At 38.9% G+C, this 20,203-nt stretch overlaps 1 protein-coding gene across 1 annotated transcript in view; it reads right to left on the reverse strand.

Annotated features, from left to right (window-relative positions):
• The window catches only part of RSBN1L (round spermatid basic protein 1 like), an 82,476-nt gene that overhangs the window by 53,780 nt on the left and 8,493 nt on the right, over positions 1 to 20,203 (reverse strand). The window lies entirely within an intron of this gene.

Here is a 20,203-nt window from a genome sequence, read left to right on the forward strand (position 1 = left end):
TTAAAAATAGCAAAACAGAAAAAGAAACAAAGGACATAAAACAGCAAGTTTCAAATAATGTTAACATTAAACAAACATGGAAACAAGTTCAATCTTACCAGTATTCAAAGAGATACAAATCACAACAGTAGCAAACCATTTAAACACCTCTAAGTGTAAACTGACAGTCTTATTGGAGGGCAATTTAACAATATGTAGAACAAGCTTTAAAACTGACCAATCCTTTGATTCCATAATTCCACAGCTAGAATTTAATAAAAAGGAAGCAAACCCGTACAAATACTGTTGTCCATCATCCATGGGGGATTAGTTCCCAGAACCCCCATAAATACCTAAATCCACATACCAAAACTTGTGGATGCTCAAGTTGCTTATATAAAATTACATAGTATTTGCATATATAACCTATGCACATTCTCCCATACACATTAAATCATCTCTAGATTACTTATAATGCCTAATATAATTTAAACGCTATGTAAATAGTCGTTAGACTGTGTTGTTTAATTTGTATCATTTTTAATGTTGTATTGTTATTTTTTGTTGCTTTTTTCCAAATACTTTGATTGATGGTTGGTTGAATACACAGATACAGAACCCAGAGATGCAGAGAGCCAACTGTACGGCTAGCTATACAAAGGTCCTCACCCCCCTTTACAATAGTAAGTAACTATAATTAACTTAAAAAAATTTTTTTGAGACAGGGTCTCACTCTGTCACCCAGGCTAGAATACAATGGCGCAAACATGGCTCACTACAGTCTTGACTTGCCCAACTCAAGTGATCCTCCCACCTCCGTTTCCCAAGTATTTAGAACCACAGGCACATGCCACCACGCCAGGCTAGTTTTTTATATTTTTTGAAGAGATGAGGTTTCACCATGTTGCCCAGACTGGTCTCGAACCCTGACCACTTCAGCCTCCCAAAGAGCTGAAATTACAGATGTGAGCCATCAGAACTGGCCAATAACTTAAATTTTAATTATGAAGAATTGATTAAATAAAGTTGGGTATACTCATACAATGAAAAACTATGAAGCCATTAATAATCATGTTTAAAGTAAGAGTCAAAAATCTATAAAAGGATCCCAAAACTATAATATATACATGTGTGTGAATACATGTGTATATACACGTGCACATATACATACATGCATATATGTGTTTGCACATATATATACACATACAGCTATCTTAAAACAAGGAAAACTGATTAAAAGTTTATAAAAAGGAAAGTCAAACTTCCCAATCCTCCCACACCAAATAGTTGAGAGATTATTTCACTCTCATCCCTTAAGGAAAACACTGAACTATCATTTTTGAAGAAACCAAATAGGCTTCAAGACTCAGGCACACCAGGTAAGGCAAAGGATGTATCTAAAAACAAGCTGGCTGTACTTCCCTAAAACACTTAAACTGAATTATATTTAGAAAGGAGATCTGGAAAATTAAAAATACAATAGTAAAACTGAAAAACTTAAAAGGTTAGAATATAAAATCGAAATAATCTCCCAAAAAACTGAACAAGGCAAAAAGTAGAAAACAGCAGCAAAATAAGATGACCTAAAAGGATCTATTCAGGAGATCCAATATCAAATTAACAGAAATTTCAGCGGGGAAAAGGTTCAGAATTGCATAGGAAAGAAAAATATCAAATAAATAATACAATAAATTTTCCCAAAAGAAGATCAGTCTCCAGATGAAAGATTTCATAAAGGATGAGTACAAAGAATGGAATCCACCACCGTGGTCCCCTCCTCACACACACACTTACACACACAATTATGAAATTCCAGTACACTGGAGATAAAAGATCATAAAACCATCGAGAGGAAAGTAAAAAATAAACAGATCACATAAAAGATCAGTTAACTATGGAAATGAACTCTTCAACAATAACAGTACATAGATGCTAGAAAGCAATACAGCAGTGCCTTCAAAATTGCGAGTGAAAATCATTTTTAACCTACAATTTTATAATCTGCCAAACTATCAATCAAGTATGAGGGGCGGCATATTCAGACAAGCAAAAATTCAAAGAAAAAATTACCACACATGCTTGCTGTCACAGGAAGTTACTTGAGGTTGTGCTCAAGTAAATTAAGGAGCAGTAAACAAAGGAAGACAATGTGAGATCGGGGACCCAGCATAAAAGAGCAGAAGAAAATGTACTAGAATAAACACTGTGCAGATGGCTCATAGGATAAGTAGTTCAGGCTGAAGTACAAGAATGGAGCTCTTAAAAACAAGACGTCTAGAAACAAAGGGGGACCTGGCAAATTATCTCTTATCACAGAACACAGAGAACAGAGGAGAAAATGAAGCAACAGATATATAATGTAAATGAAAGAGAGGCAATCTTCACAAAAAAAATGAAGAAAGCCATACAAAAAGGATCTCTCTCTGATCTGCATTAAGCAGCATTTGCAGAATCATTATAACCGCTGATTATTGTTATAACTAAGGTATGTGGAATTATTAAAAAGGGAAAGAAGCTAGGTTATAAAAGTAGTTATTCTGGCTAGGTACAGTGGCTTACGCGTGTAATCCCAACACTCTGGGAGGCTAAGGCAGGAGGTTCACTTGATGCTAGGAGGACAAGATCAGCCTGGGGAAGAAAGTGAGGCCTTGTCTCTACAGAAAAAGAAATTGGTTTTTAGTTAGCTGAGCGTGGTGGCACAGGCCTGTAGTACCTGCTACTCAGTAAGCTGCAGCAGGAGGATCACTTAAGCCCAGGACATCAAGGCTGCACTGAGGCATGACTGAGTCACTTGCACTCCAACCTGGGTGACAAAGCGAGTCTGTCTTGAAATACAACACTAAAAATATAAATAAATAATAAAAGTGGTAATTCTCATATAACATAACAAGAATGCACTGTATGTCTAAAACTAATTTTAAAAAGTAGTATGAGCATTTTATTCAGAAATTTGGAATTAAAAGCAGATGGGATGCTAAACGAGCTGAGGAACATGGATAGGGAAAGCTAGGGACATATCTTATTATAAATTTTTCAATACTTTTACATTTTATTTTAAAATTTACAATTATTGTCTTCCTCCCCCAAACCCTAAACTCCAGTCTAATCATGAGAACAACATCAGACAAATCCCAATTGGGAAACATTCCACAAAATACCTAACTGGTACTCCTCAAACAATAAAGGTCATCAAAAGCAATGGAAGTCTGAATACTGTCACAGCCGAAAGGAGTGTATGGAGACACAGTGATTTAATATAATATAGTATACTGGATGAAATCCTCGAACAGAAAAAGGATATAAGACAAAATACTAAGGAAATTCTGAATAAAGTATGAACTTTAGTTAATAACAATGCATCACTACTGGTTCATTAACTATGATAAACATAATAAATGTAAGACATAAATAATGGTTTATGGGAATTCTGTACTACCTTTGCAACTTTTCTGTAAATCTACAACTAAAATAAAATGCTTACTAAAAAACTTATAAAGGCAAAACTTAATTAAAAGAAATACAGATAAAAGTTTAACAATATATAACAGAGGAGCTCCAAGACACACTGTTAACTTAAAAAAAAAAAAAAAGCAGATTACAGAAATAAACATATATATAGCATATTTAGGCTTTTAAAAATAAACTATATAATCATGGCCAGGCACAGTGGCTCACACCTGTAATCCCAGCACTTTGGGAGGCCTAGGGGAGGCGAATCACCTAAGGTCAAGAGTTCAATACCAGCCTGTCTAACATGGAGAAACCCCATCTCTACTAAAAATATAAAAATAGCTGGATGTGGTGGCACATGCCTATAATCCCAGCTACTTAGGAGACCAAGGCAGGAGAATCGCTTGCACCCAGGAGGCAGAGGTTGTGGTGAGCCAAGAGCATGCCACCACACTGCAGCCTGGGCAACAGAAGCGAAACTCCATCTCAATAAATAAATAAAGAAACTATATAATATCTTCTGTGAGTGTGTTTACATATGTATATATGTAAATGCACAGAAAAAGATCTGAAAGAATAAATACTAAAAAGGGCTTACCCACGGCCGGGCTCAATGGCTCACGCCTGTAATCCCAGCACTTTTGGAGGCCAAGGTGGGCGCATCATCTGAGGTCAGGAGTTCGAGAGGAGCCTGGCCAAAATGGTGAAACTCTATCTCTACTAAAACTACAAAAATTAGCTGGGCGTGGTGGCGCACATCTGTAATCCCAGCTACCTGGGAGGCTGAGGCAGGAGAATCACTTGAACCCGGAAGGCAGAAGTTGCAATGAGCCAAGATCAGGCCATTGCACTCTAGGCCGGGCAACAAGAGTGAAACTCCCAACTCTAAACAAATAAGTAAATAAATAAATGTTTCCAAAGGTCTCCCTCCATTAAAACTGTTGGAGTGCTATTCTACTTCACTTGATATACATTATCTCAATGTTATGTTATAACCAATAAGAAAAAAAGGGAGAATATTAGAAATAATCACAGGCTGGCACAGAGATTCATGCCTGTAATCCTAGCACTTTGGGAGGCCAAGGTGGGAGGACAGCTTGAGCCCAGGAATTCAAGACCAGCCTGGGCAACACAGACTCTGTTCCAATTAAAAAAAAAAAAAAAAAAAAAATTATTTTTTTTTGAGACAGAGTCTCACTCTGTCACCAGGCTGGGGTGCAGTAGCCGGATTTTGGTTCAGTGCAACCTCCACCTCCAGAGTTCAAGCAATTCTCCTGCCTCAGCCTCCTGAGTAGCTGGGACTACAGGCTTGAACCACCCACCACACTTAGCTATTTTTTTTATTTTTAGTAGAGATGGGGTTTCACCGTGCTGGCCAGGCTGGTCATGACTCCTGACCTCATGATCCACCTGCCTCAGTCTCCCAAAGTGCTAGGATCACAGGCGTAAGCCACCACGCCAGGCCAAAAAAATTTTTTTTAATTAGCTGGGCATGATGGTACATGCCTGCAGTCCCAGCTAGTTGGGAGGCTGAGGTGGGAGGATCGCTTAAATCCAGAAGGTCACGGCTGCAGTAAGCTGTGATCATGCCACTGCACTCCTGTCCAGGCTAGGAGCAAGAGCCTATCTCAAAAAATTAAAATAAGAATGAAAAAATAAACAATTATATATGTATTCTGAACATGCATACCCACATACATATTTATTAGGTTTAACAGTTTTAAAGAAAAGGAAGCCATACTTTTACCCATCAAACCACAGATTTTGATGTATAGGAAGTTCTTTATATAGGTGCATTAATTTTTTAAAAAATTAGTGTCATAAAATTCCACACTGGAAGTTCTTAAGAAATGTTGGCCAGGTACAGTGGCTCATGCCTGTAATCCCAGCACGTTGGGAGGCCAAGGCACACAGATCACTTGAGGTCAGGAGTTTGAGACCAGCCTGGCCAACACAATAGAACCCCATCTCTACTAAAAATACAAAATTAGCCAGGTGTGGTGGCGCATGCCTGTAATCCCAGCTACTCGGGGGGCTGAGACACAAGAACTGATTGAACCCAAGGCGGAGGTTGCAGTGAGCAGAGATCGCACCACTGTACTCCAGCCTGGGCAACAAAGCAAAATTCCATCTTAAAAAAAAAAAGAAGAAGAAGAAAAAAAAGCCGGGCATGGTGACTCATACCTGTAATCCCAGCACTTTGGGAGGCAAAGGCAGGCAGATCACAAGGTCAGGAGATCAAGACCATCCTGGCCAAAATGGTGAAATCTCCTCTCTACTAAAATACAAAAATTAGTTGGGTGTGGTGGCGCTTGCCTGTAGTTCCAGCTATTTGGGAGGCTGAGGCAGGATAATCACTTGAACCAGGGAGTCAGAGGTTGCAGTGAGCCGAGATTGTACCACTGCACTTCAGCCTGGTGACAGATTGAGACTTAATCTCAAAAAAAAAAAAAAAAGAAATGTTAGAATTTCATACTACAACTTTCAGTCACAATATATTCTTGTTGCACAAACATCAAATAGGCTTCATGCTATCACAGTTTTGCCTGCCCTGAATATAAGCCATAATTCACACCACAATAATGCAGTCTATGAAATCAATTAAACTGAGCAACAACAATAACATCCCTGACTTCCCTCTCCTACATCCTGCCAGGAATAATGTATGGCTAGAAACAGATGAAAGAACAAGCAGGAGCAGGATTATGTTCTAATCAAAATATTAGAATATAAACAGAAAAATAAAAAATGAAAGAGATGAAGAATACAGTAAAAAGAGAAAAGACTTCATAAATAGTAAATGGGAAAGAAGTGATTTATCATACCACCTCCCTAACACAGCTAATCAAGACTAACAAGTCCAGTGGCTTCTCAGCCCTTTTTCTGTGGACCTCATTGCAACATAACAGTACTGATTCCTCCTCAAAATTTCTTCCTAAGTGTCAAACTGTACTATCCTACCTGACTACTCTCTCATTCTTATAATCCTACCATCCAAACCCACACATTTACCTAGGATCTTGCCTAGGCATTCTCTCTTCTCTATACTGCCTCTAAAAATGCACTCCCATGACGTAAACTATAACCTTGTGGCAAACTAATCTCCAAATTAATCTCCCAACCCAACACCGCTACCAAAGTCCACGCCTTCATCTCCACCAGATATATTTAACATCAAAATATCATTTTTCTAATATAAAAAAGGTTCAAGTTCTCCTTCCAATTCTCTATTTTAATGGCACATCCTCATCCAACATCCAAATACAAAAAATTTTCAGTAACATTAATACTACATCCTTCTTCAATTTTCCCCTGACAGTAAATCACTTGACCAGTTTAGTTCATCCTTCTGTTAAAACATTTCCATCCTTTTTTCCCCTTTCCACAGTCACCACCTAGTGGATACTCACTCGCTTTTGAAATAAAGGGCTTCTATATCTACAGTTTCTTTCCTTTCCACCAACCCAGTAAGCACAGTGACCAAAAGGATTCCTTAAATGTACTGTTTACCATGTCACTTTCTTCTGCTTAAAGCAAATGAACAAACAAACCCAGCTTGCCTCTGCCTATCTAAAAACAGAAAACTCCCACAATATGTCATTCAAGAATCTTCACAGTCAAGACTCACCTTCTTTTAGCCTTTTCTCCAACTATTTACCTACATATATAACAAGATTCCAGATTACTTGATTCATCATTACTCAAATGTCTTACTCCAATATTTTTACTAATATCACTTAAGTAAAATGCCGTTGCCCATTCCAATTCCACATGCCAAAATCCTACACATCCTGCAAGATCTAGCTGAAAGTTAGCTTCTTCCATTAAGCACTCCTTGATGCCCACAACCAGAAATGATCATACCCTCCTCCTCCCTTTTTCATAATTTGAATTCTGATTCTTTCTATAACTGCTCTGTCTGCCCTCCTGGTTTCTAAGCTCCTTTGCAATTATCATATCCTATTCTTCTTTGCTACCTTCTGTAGAACCTAGAATGGTGCTCTGATATAAGTGATGCTCAATGTGAATGAAGTCTCCAGGGGCAAAAGATTAAAATAAAAAATAAATTACCAGCCGGGCGCGGTGGCTCAAGCCTGTAATCCCAGCACTTTGGGAGGCTGAGGCGGGTGGATCACGAGGTCAAGAGATCGAGACCATCCTGGTCAACATGGTGAAACCCCGTCTCTACTAAAAATACAAAACATTAGCTGGGCATGGTGGCGCATGCCTGTAATCCCAGCTACTCAGGAGGCTGAGGCAGAGAATTGCTGTAACCCAGGAGGCGGAGGTTGTGGTGAGCCGAGATCGCGCCATTGCACTCCAGCCTGGGTAACAAGAGTGAAACTCCGTCTCAAATAAATAAATAAATAAATAACCAATGATAAGCATTTAAAGGCAATCACAGAAGACAAATAAAAAAGCAATATGCAGGACAAAAATGACCAACAATCAGCAGTGTCTTTTACATTGCAGCTAATTATCTCTCCAATTAAATTAAAAATTCCCTAAAGGAAAGAAATATAAAGCTCTCCTCTTTGTATCTCCCCTTCTTCCACCCCCGCCCAAGCACAAAGCAGGCAATAAATGTTTGTTAAATCCACGTAAGAAAGAAAGCAGCAGAGAAGGACAAATGATAGAAATCTCATCATTACAAAATGATGTAATATAAGAAAGTAAATGCCCTTATAAGATTCTAGGAATAAATAGGATATGGTGGAGGTATGACAAGAATGGGCAACATAGTGCTTGAGTGGGGCAGCTGTCAGAGAAGTTTCCATGAAACTTGTTTTTTTTTCATGGAAAACAACTTAAGAGATCTCACTTTACAGAGGAAAACCCCTCATGTGACAGAGGAAAAAAGATGAAGCTCCGAAAATTTAAATGATTTTCCAGAGACAGAGACTGAATAAGTGGCAAAAGTAGGACGACTCCTAATCAGGTCTCCTAGTTTCTAGTTAAAACTTCTTATACCAAGCTTAGAAATGAAAATCAATAAACATAATGAGAATTCTTTGTACCACAAATATTTTATGGTATTTAGCTCATAGGAGATAGTTCCTTATAACCTGCACACATAAACACTAGTTGTGGCTTTTTTTCTGCACCCAGTCTTCCCCAGCAAATATATAGTAGGGTAAGAAATGTAGAAATGGGTTCTAGAAACTTAAAAGGAAAAGAAGAAAACCCTTCTGAGATTTAACAGGCTTCAGAAAGACAGCATTTATTAAAGCACCTGACTCCTCCTCCTCTAGAGTGGTCTGCCCACTCATATTGATGGAAATTGCTACCAGGATGAATGGTACTAGCCTACCTATTAGGTTGGTGCAAAAGTAATTGCGGTTTTTGCCATTTTTTTTTTTTTGCATCAACTTTTAACTGTTAAAAACTGATACATGTTAAGAATCCAGAGATTAGAAAGACTTGCAGAGATCCAGTCAACTAAAAACACAGGACTCGAGAACTGCTAAACTGAGGAAGAACTGTGGCGCTTCCGTTGCTTGTACTTATAAAATCAAGGGTTTGTACTAACCGATCTTTGAAGACCCCTCCTTTTCTAATATTCTGTGATTCTATGTTTCTATTTTCTTATAAAGAGAAAAATTTGGCCGGGTGCAGTGGCTCACTCCTGTAATCCCAGTATTTTGGGAGGCCAAGGCGGGCAGATCACCTGAGGTCCAGAGTTCCAGACCAGCCTGGGCAACATGGTAAAACTCTATCTCTACTAAAAACACACAATTAGCCAGGTGTGGTGGCGCATGCCTGGATACCAGCTACTCGGGAGGCTGAGGCAGGAGAACTGCTTGAACCAGGGAGGCGGAGGTTGCAGTGAGCCAAAATCTGGTCACACCACTGCACTCCAGCCTGGCCAACAAGAGCGAAATTTTGTCTCCAAAAAAAAGAGAAAAATTTAGTATAATGACTCATACAGAAACACTATCCTGTGTTTTATACAGTAATACAAAAAATGTTTCTGTCTGAAGACATTATGAAAAAATTCAAATTGTAGAATACTCATCTCTTACTATTCAGGGAAAGGCAGGTATTCGGGCTGACATATTACAGACCAAAACAAAACAAAACAAAACCAGGAAACAGAATTTTGAAAGTATTAATAGGACACTTTAAGACAGCTGTGATTAAAAAATCCTAAACGGGCCAGCTGTGGTGGCACACGCCTATAATCCCAGCACTTTGGGAGGCCAACGGGGACAGATCACTTGAGGTCACTTGACCAAAACAGTGAAACCCCATCTCTACTAAAAATACAAAATGTAGCCAGGCATGGTGGCCCATGACTGTAATTCCAGCTACTTGGGAGGCTGAGGGATGAGAATCACTTAAACCCAGGAAGGAGACGTCATGGTGAGCTGGGATCATGCCACTGCACTGCAGCCTGGGTGACAGATTCAGACTCTGTCTCCAAAAAGACACCCTAAATGTATTGTAATATAATGGAAATAATTCAGGCTCTGAAATTATACACATTAAGCTCAAATTCTAGCTCTGCCAATAACTGACCTAGTGACACAAAGCAAGTTACTTAACTGTGTTGTGCCTCAGTATTCTCATCTGTATAGATAATAGCACTTGTCTTTTACAATTTTTATAACATGGCAACATATGTATTATTTCCAACACTATGCTCAATACCTAATTTTAAGCACTTAACAAATATAGCTATTTTGAAATACAAATATAATTTTATTATAAAAGCACCCAGTCACAGAGAGTGACAAAAATACTACATAACAATAGTCACAAGAACACACAAAGAGTAAGGGGAAAATAAAAAAGACACATACAGCTGGGCACAGTGGCTCATACCCACAAACCCAGCACTTTGGAGGACAAGGTGGGAGGATGGCTTAAGACCAGCAGTTAGAGACCAGCCTGGGCAACATGGTGAGACCCTTTCTTTACAGAAAACATAGTAACTAGCCAGGCATAGTGGTGTACACCTACAGTAATGGCTACTCAGAAAGCTGAGGCAGAAGGATCACTTGGGTCCAGGAGTTTGAGGCTGCAGTGAGCCGTGATCACACTACTGCACTCCAACCTGAGCAACAGAGTAAGACCTTCTTTTTACAGAAAAAAATATTTTTAAATACATATATACATAAAAACCAAGCCAGGCATAACATGATAAAGTGGCCTGTGAAAAATTTTAGTTCAGGTTTTCCTCTAAGTCCACATTATACAATTACATTATTTATTATAATTTATACTCTGTAATGCCAATGGCAAATCATGTTCACAGTTCTTAATGATAATATGTGTGGGCATATATAACTATGGGAACCATACTCTTGTTATATTTGTCATATACTCTTAGTTATGCTTTTTCACACAACCAATTAAAATTCTAAATTTGAAGAAACTTGTATAGTTAACATCATTAGATAACTCACCTACAGATACTTTATCGATCTTAATTCAATCAGAATGTGCTCTAAATGAAATTTTCCAAAATACACATATATTCTGTGCCCTAATATATGTGCAGCGAGAAACTAGTTCAGACTTCCAAGGCTAAGTCATAAGAAGACTTGCTGTTTCTTCTACCTATGTCTCTGGGTATCAAGACTCTTGGAGTCCCGAGCTGCCACCTAAGAAATCCAACTTCCTAATTAACAGACCATGTGGAATAGCCCTGAAACAACTTGGAGAAATAGAAGGGTTCACTCGGCTCCTATCTAGCCATCCCTAACATAGCAACGGGCACATGAGTAAAGTCATCTTGGACCTTCCAAACCAGACCAGCCACCAATACAACACCAATGGGCAACCCCAGGCAACACTGCGTGAAGCAGAGGAAATTATCCAGCCAATCCTGCCAGAATTCCTAATCTACAAAACCATCTGATATAATAAAACAGTGGTTGTTTCAAACCAGAAAATTTTAGGGCCGTTTGTTATGCATTAAGAGATAATTCAGCCTTCACAAAGTCTTAGTACAGATAATGAAAAAGTTGTCTTGTTTAAGTATATACAAGACATGTACTGACTCTAGAAAAATGTTAAAGTAGAAAATTATCTTACAAAATACACGGATGGGCCAGGTACAGTGGCTCACACCTGTTATCCTAGCACTTTGAGAGGCTGAGGTCGGCAGATTGCTTGAACCTGGTTGTTTGAGACCAGCCTGGGTAACGTGATGAAGCCTCATCTCTATAAAAAATACAAAAAATTAGTCAGGTGTGGTCACACGCCTGTTGTCCCAGTTAGTAGAGAGACTGAGTTGGGAGGATCACCTGAGCCCAGGAAGTTGAAGCCGTGATTACACCACAGCCCACCAGCCTAGGCAACAATGAGACTCAGTCTCAAAAAATACAAAACAAAATAAAAACAAAATGCACTGATATATTAAAATCAAGGAGTGAAGGCCTATAAGAAAAAAAATGCTTAATAATATACAATGTCAGAGGTATAAACAGAATCAAACGCCTTGAAATTACTTCCTCCCTTAACTTCTGTGACAAGGTATAGCTCACTTTTCCTACCTAGTTTCCATGAATGTTACTTCATATAATTTCTCTCTCCCTACAACTCCTTTATCTCTGTCTCCTTGCTGAAATCCTACCATACTGTCCTTTCAAAGTTTCTCCTCCTACATCCTTTCTCCCTTTTTGTTTTTTTCCTGAGACAGAGTGCCACTCTGTTACCCAGAGTAGAGTACAATGGCATGGATCTCAGCTCACTGCAGCCTCCACTCCCGGGTTCCAGCGACTCTCCTATCTCAGCCTCAGGAGCAGCTGAGACTACAGGCACATGCCACCATGCCCACCTAATTTTTGTATTTTTAGTAGAAACAGAGTTTCACCATGTTGGCCAGGCTGGTCTCAAACTCCTGACCTTAGGTGATCCACCTGCCTCGGCCTCCCAAAGTGCTTGGATTACAGGTGTGAGCCACAAAGCCCAGCCCCTTCTCCTCTTCTTAACTGCCTTTATTAACATCTGCCTGCCCTCACTCCCACCACCACAACTTTCTATTTGTGGTATTTAACTTACTGCACTACATATTTTAAGTATTCTGCTGCATTGCTTATGCTACTTGGACACAGAGATGGTATTTACTGATTCTGCCATTTTTCTTAACACTTTGCCACAGCATCTAAGTTCCAAAAATGTTTACCTTTGTTAAAAGAGATCTTAGATTTCAAAGACAAAAACAATCCTTTTAGTACCACAAAGTATTTTACTATAATTCATTCTGTCTTTGATTACAATTGTATAGCCTTTCACTGTTATAAAATTATATATCCAATTATCAACTATATGTAGAAAAAACAAAATCTTTTTTACATACTAGTAATAATCTCACCGAAATATACCGGAAAAAACTCCCAATTATACAAACAGAACAAAATACCAGAAGAAAACTTAAAATCTGTATTAAATACCAATAAATCTCTATGGCGATATAAAGTAAGACTATAGCCAGGCACAGTGGCTGACACCTGTAATCCAAACACTTTGGGAGGCCAAGGAGAGAGGATTCCTTGAGGCCAGGTGACATAGTAAGACTATCTCTACAAAAAAATTAAATAAAAAAAACAGGTGGGAGTGGTGTCACTCACTTGCAGTCCCAGCTACTCAGGAGGCTAAGATAGGAAGATAGCTTAAGGCCAGGAGTTCCAGACTGCAATAAGCTATGATCATGCCACCACACTCCAGCCTGGACAACAAAGGAAGACCCTGTCTCCTTTAAAAAAAAAAAAAAAAAAAAAGAATGTAAGAATAGATGGGCCGGGCACAGTGGCTTGTGCATGTAACCCCAGCACTTTGGGAGGCCAAGGCAAGTGGATCACCTGAAGTCAGGAGTTCAAGACCAGCCTGGTCAACATGGCAAAACCCCGTCTCTACTAAACATACAAAAAAATATCTGGGCATGGTGGCGTGCATCTGTAATCCCAGCTACTCCGGAGGCTGAGGCAGGAGAATCACTTGAACCCAGGAGGTGTAAGTTGCAGTGAGTCAAGATCACACCACTATACTCCAGCCTGGGCAACAAAGCAAGACACTGTCTAAAATAAAAAAAATAGATGAAGATGCACATGCAGCTTTTAAGTACAAAGATAATTCTGTCATGACTACATTTGCTCCTACTTTAATCAATAAATTAAATGAAAATATCTATAGCATTTGAGGGGGTAGAAGAACTTTACAAAGTAATTCTCAAGTTAATCAAAAAGGGGGGTAGAAAAAAAAAAAATAAAAGGAGCCAGGCAGCTGAGGAGGGAGGATCACTTGAGCCCAAGTGTTCAAGGCTGTAGTGAGCCATGATCACACCACTACACTCCACAGCCTGGGTGACAAAGTCAGAGCCTGTGTCAAAAAAAAAGAGAAAGGGAACCTTGGCAATCTTGACCCAAATCTTACAAAGAGAAGTTTTCAAAATGGACCTAAATATAAACCTAAAACCATAAAATGCCTAGAGAAAACATAAGAGAAAATCCTGTGACCTATGGTTAGGTGGCTAGGCAAAGCTTTCTAAGTTAAGAAACAAAAGATGCGGCCGGGTGTGGTAGCTCATGCCAGTAATTCCAGCACTTTGGGAGGCTGAGGCAGGTGGATCACCTAACGTCGAGGGTTCAAGACCAGCCTGACCAACATGGTGAAACCCCACCTCTACTACAAGTACAAAAGTTAGCTGGGCATGGTGGCACATGCCTGTAATCCCAACTACTCAGGAGGCTGAAGCAGAAGAACTTGAACTTGGTAGACAGAGGTTGCAGTGAGCTGAGTTAGTACCATTGCACTCCAGCCCAGGCAACAAGAGCAAAACTCGGTCTCAATTTAAAAAAAAGAAAGAAAAAGAAAAAAAAGATGCAAATCATAAAAAAAAAAAATTAATGTACAAAGTGGGCTTCATTAATTTATAAATTTCTGCTGTGAAAAACTATGAAAGACAGGGAGCCACAGTGGCTCTGGCCAGTTGTCCTGGCACTTAAGGAAGCCAGGTTATGTGTTCAAGGCCAGCCTGGGCAACATAAGAACTTCTCATTTGTTAAAAAAAATTTTTTTTCAATTAAAAAAAAGAAAAAGAAAAACTGTGAAAGACAACATTAAGAGAATGAAAAGACACAGAGAATGGGGTCAGGACAGAACTGAGGCCAGGAGTTTAAGACCATCCTGGCCAAGATGGTGAGACTCCATCTCGACTAAAAAGAGAATGATAGAAAACATTTGCAGCCTGGCGCAGTGACTTACACCTGTAATCCCAGCACTTTGGGAGGCCAAGGTGGGGGAATCATTTGAGGTCAAGAGTTCAAAAACCAGCCTGGCCAATATGGTGAAACCCCACATCTACTAAAAATAACCAAAAAAATTAGCTGGGCATGGTGGTGGGCCCCTGTAATCCCAGCTATTTAAGAGGCTGAGGCAGAAGAATCACTTGAGCTCAGGAGGCAGAGGCTGCAGTGAGCTGAGATCATATCACTGCACTCTGGACTCGTACCCACAACATGTAAATAACTTTCACAATTTGATAATAAGAAAACAACCCAATAATAGACACTTTGAACAGACAACTCACCAGAGAGATACATATAGAAAATAAGTACATGAAAAGATGCTCAACATCACTATTCATTAAGGTAATGTAAATTAAAACCATAATGAAATACTACTATGCATCTACTAGAATGGCTGAAGATTTCTAAACTGGCAATATCAAGAGTTGGCAGTCTTTCTTGAGGGGAGCTCTGAATAAGGAAAAAAAAAGAGTTGGCAGAAATGAAAAATACAGCCACTTTGGAAAACAATTTGGCAGTTTCTTGTGAACTTAAACATACAATTAGCAAATGGCCCAACAAGTCCACTGCTAGGGCCAGGCACAGCATCTCATGCCTGTAATTCTAGCACTTTGAGAGGCTGCAGCAGGCCAGGAGTTCGAGACCATCCTGGCCCACATGGTGAGATCCCCATCTCAACTAAAAGTACAAAAAAAATTAGCTGAGTGTGGTGGCAGGCACCTGTAATCTCAGCTACTTGGGAGGCTGAGGCACAAGAACCACCTAGCCGAAATCACACCACTACACTCCAGCCTGGGCAACAGACTAGGATTCTGTCACAAATAATAATAATAATCATCATCATCATCATCATCATCCACTGCTAGGTATTTACCCAAAAAAAACGAAAACATATATCCACTCCAAGATTTTTTTTTTTTTTTTTTGAGACACAGTCTTACTCTGTTACCCAGGTTGGAGTGCAGTCGTGCAATCTCAGCTCACTGCAACCTCCACCTCCCAGGTTCAAGTGATTCTCATGCCTCAGTCTCCAAAGTAGCTGAGATTACAGGCACAGGCCACCACACCCGACTCATTTTTTTATTTTTAGTACAGATGACTTTTCACCATGATGGCCAGGCTGGTCTCAAAACTCCTGACCTCAAGTGATCTGCCTGCCTCAGCCTCCCAAAGTGCTAAGATTACAGGCGTGAGTCACTACGCCCAGCCCACTCCAAGATTTCTATGTGAATGTTTAGGGCAGGCTTACCTATAATCTTCAAATACTAGAAACAATCTAAATGCCCACCAACTTATAGCAACAAACTGAGCTATCTTCCCAAAAGGAATTACTACTCAGAAATAAAAAGAAATGAACTAATTCATGCAACTGTAGCATGGATCTCAAAAGCAATATAACAAGTAAAAAAAGCTAGACAGAAAAAGCTAGTGTATGATTCAACTTATACAACATTCTGAAAAAGGCAAAACTATTGAGACAGAAAACAGATCACCCTTGGATTAGAGATGACGGGAGAGCAATGAGTAGCAAGAGGGAACTTTCTGAGGTGATAAAAATCTGCTATGTCATTACTCTACTGGTGGCTACCAACGGTATACATTCATCAAAACTCATAAAACTATATACCTAAAAAGGGCAAATCTATTTTATGTAAATTATACTTCAATAAGTTTCAAAAAGCCAGGAAAATCCTGAGTAAGAATATGGGGATTTTTGCCCTATACATATCAAATCTATTCTAAAGATAGAGTAATGAGGGTATTAGCTGAGCAGAAACAAACTTATAGAGGCAGATGTAAAAAACTGCAAATCTGAAAACAGACCCAACTACACACGTGATTTTAGTATGATAAACGTTAGCATTCTACATCTTTGTGGAATGAAAGGACCATTCAATAAATGATGTTAAAAAAACTAATTACTGGAACAAAATTAATCTGGATTCCTAATTCTGTGTCCAAATAAATTCTAAATAGAGCAAAGATTTTAATCAATAATGTCATACAAAATATTAATAGGCTATTTAAGAAAATATTTTTTAAAAACTAGAGGTAGAAATAACGTTTCTAAGAAATAAAAGCCAGAACAGCCAAGCGAGGTGGCTCACACCTATAATCCCAACACTGGGAGGCCAAGGCATGAGGACTGCTTGAAGCCAGGAGTTTGAGATTAGCCTGGGCAATACAGCAAGACCACAGCTCTATTTAAAAAAAAAAAAAAAAAAAGAGAGAGAGAGAGAAAGAGAAATAAAAGCCAAAAAATTGAATTATTAATTAATTTGAGTACATAAAAACCTAAAACTTCTATATGAAAAGATCAAGCATATCCCCTTAAATAATGTTCATGAACTAATGACAGCTTTGAGAGAAAAAAAATTCAACAGTAAAGGGCTGTGTCTTGCCGTTGCCCACAAAATAGTCTGAACTCCTCATCCTGGCAAAAAGTAGGCACACTGTGGCAGACTTTCAACTGCCAGGCCATCCTAACTTCCAACTTTGTACAAAAGCATCAATCTCAGCCAAATGGTTCTATTCACATGACCACCAAACATGCCACACACCCTTCCGCCTCTACAATCTTATTCACACCAGCCCACCCTTCTACCCCAAATAAGCCTGTCTCCCTCATCCCTCCTTACTTCAACTATACTATTCCTCCAAAATCCAGTTCATTCATTTGGTAGTCTCACAACACAAGGTATAATTCTGGATGAAGGAGATTTAAAACCAAAATTAACAAAGTTGGCATAGTAGTTGAGAGCTGGGGCTCTGAAATCAGACTATCTAAAGATATGAAACCTAGATTTACTACTTATTTTATATTTAAATTTTCTGTTGCTTATAGCCATTACTGGAGACAGTGGGGGAAAAAATTAAATAAATAAATTTTCTGAGCTTCCATACACTATTTATGAAAGGCTAATATCTAATTAAACTTTAAAGAACTTGTGAAAATTATATAAAACCACAGTATATGTAAAGTGCTGAGTACAGGTCTATAAATTTTAGCTATTATTATTATTACTGTTTCTATCCTCAAAGAGCTCATATCCCAGCTCATGGTGCATCAAGTATTCACTGCATCAGCTTATGACCTATCTCAAAAGTGCTTGATATAGATGCTAGTCTATAATTTAAAAAAGAGAGAAGTGCTTGACAAAATTTACAAATTTTGGTACTTTCATTATCCTCAAATGAGGAAACTGAGTAATACTGAATATTTATTCCCTTAAGATATAAAATTCATTGGTGATCCAACCAGAATATGTATGATCCCAGGACATTTGCTTTCCATAAATTGCTCCAATGACAAACCAGTGAAAGTGGCTCTGAGTTAAATATCTACAGAAAATATATATCATTCCTATAAAAAAAGGTTAATAAAAGTAGCTACTTAAATATGCAAGGTAAAGATGGTAAATAAAATTAATTTCTTAATGAAAATACTATATGTTTTTCTTCAGATTAATCATTAAGTGTAAGAGAAAGGTCATAAATGATCATCAAAACAATACCTGCTCTGAAGGACTTCATAAAATCTAGGACCAGACGCAATTGCTAGAGAATCCCGGGACTTTGGGAAGCCAAGGCAGGTCGATTACTTGAGGTCGGGCACTCAAGACCAGCCTGGTCAACATGGAAAAACGTTGTCTCTATTAAAAATACAAAAATTAGCTGGGAGCGGTGGCGCACACCTGTAATTGCAGCTACTTGGGTAGCTGAGGCATGAGAATCACTTGAACCTGGGAGCCGGAGGTTGCAATAAGCTGAGATCGTGCCACTGCACTCCAGCCTGGGCAACAGAGTGAGACTCAGTCTCAAAAAAAAATAATAATAAAAAATAAAAATCCAGTTTAATGGGAATTCATATGGGTATACAGTTAATTTATATTAGCCAAGAGAGGACATTATGGAGTAGAGAATACAATTTTAAATTATATACAGTATCATCAACATGTATTTGTTATATTTAAAAACAGGCAGGGCTTTTTTATTTTTGGTCATGTTACCAATATTGGAATAGATTACCAAATGTAATGGACTACTACAATCAATCTTTATCTACAAGCGCTGTGCAAGTGGCCTTCCGAAATTCAAACTATGGTGAATTAATAATTCAATAAAAGTGTTTACCATAAGATTTTGATCATACGGGTAACAATAAACTTACAAATATTTACTCTGGTACCCGAAATCAAAATAGATTGACAAATTTTAAATTAGACACAGAGCAGCAATATCAAATCAAAATAGATTGACAAATTTTAAATTAGACACAGGAGCAGCAATTTATACTGAGTTTCCCACCCCCCAAAATAATTCATTTTGTATTTAGGAATCATTTGGCATCATTCTTTAACGAAATGGTTAGGCTAAGATCATTGCCAACATAATGCCATTAAGGCCAGGCCCAGTGGTTCATGCCTGTAATCCCAGCACTTTGGGAGGCTAAGGCAGGCAGATCACCTGAGGTCAGGAGTTTGAGGTGAAACCCTGTCTCTACTAAAAATACAAAAATTAGCCAGGCATGGTGTCATGTACCTACAGTCCCAGCTACTCAAAAGGCTGAGGCAGGAGAATCTCTTGCACACCGGTACACCCAAGCCTGGGCAACAAAGTGAGACTTCATCTCAGAAAAAAAAGGGAAAAAAAAGAATGTTATTAAGTAAAAGATAGTTAGGGAATTGGATATTCACAAGACATCACCCCACAGATTACAAGCTAAATGCAAATATAAAAATGAACCATCACAGGTCAGGCGTGGTGGCTCACATCTGTAATCCCAGCACTTTGGAGGCCGAGGTGGGTGGATCACCTGGGGTCAGAAGTTCACTGGAACTGGGAGGCAGAGGCTGCAGTGAGCCAATATCAAGCCATTGTACTCCAGCCTGGGTGACAGAGCAAGACTCCCAGATTCAAGTGATTCTTGTGCCTCAGCCTCCCAAGTGGCTGGGATTACAGGCGCCCACCACTATGCCCAGCTAATTTTTGTATTTTTGGTAGAGACGGGGTTTCACCATGTTGACCAGGCTGGTCTCAAACTCCTAGCCTAAGGTGATCCACCCACCTGTGGGAGTACAGGCGTGAGCCACCATGCCTGGCCACAATTTAAACCTTATAAGCACTATTAGTTATGTTATGGAGAAAAAAAAATCAGTCCTAATTGTTTCTTAATGAAATTATTTATGTCTGGAATATGCTTTAAAATTCTAGAGCCAAAAATATATAAATAAGTGGAGGATGGGAGGTGAAAAAAACTGTTGAAGTAGCATAATGGGTACATCCGGAATTCAATGTAAACTGGTTTCTTTTGTATTAACTAAAATTTTTATGATTAAAAAGTTAAAATTTTCGCCGGGTGCGGTGGCTCAAGCCTGTAATCTCAGCACTTTGGGAGGCCGAGGCGGGTGGATCACGAGGTGAAGAGATCGAGACCATCCTGGTCAACATGGTGAAACCCCGTCTCTACTAAAAATACAAAACATTAGCTGGGCATGGTGGTGCGTGCCTGTAATCCC

The sequence above is a fragment of the Cebus imitator genome, unplaced genomic scaffold (genome assembly GCF_001604975.1).
Source record: "Cebus imitator isolate Cc_AM_T3 unplaced genomic scaffold, Cebus_imitator-1.0 Scaffold26, whole genome shotgun sequence".
Classification (NCBI taxonomy): domain Eukaryota; kingdom Metazoa; phylum Chordata; class Mammalia; order Primates; family Cebidae; genus Cebus; species Cebus imitator.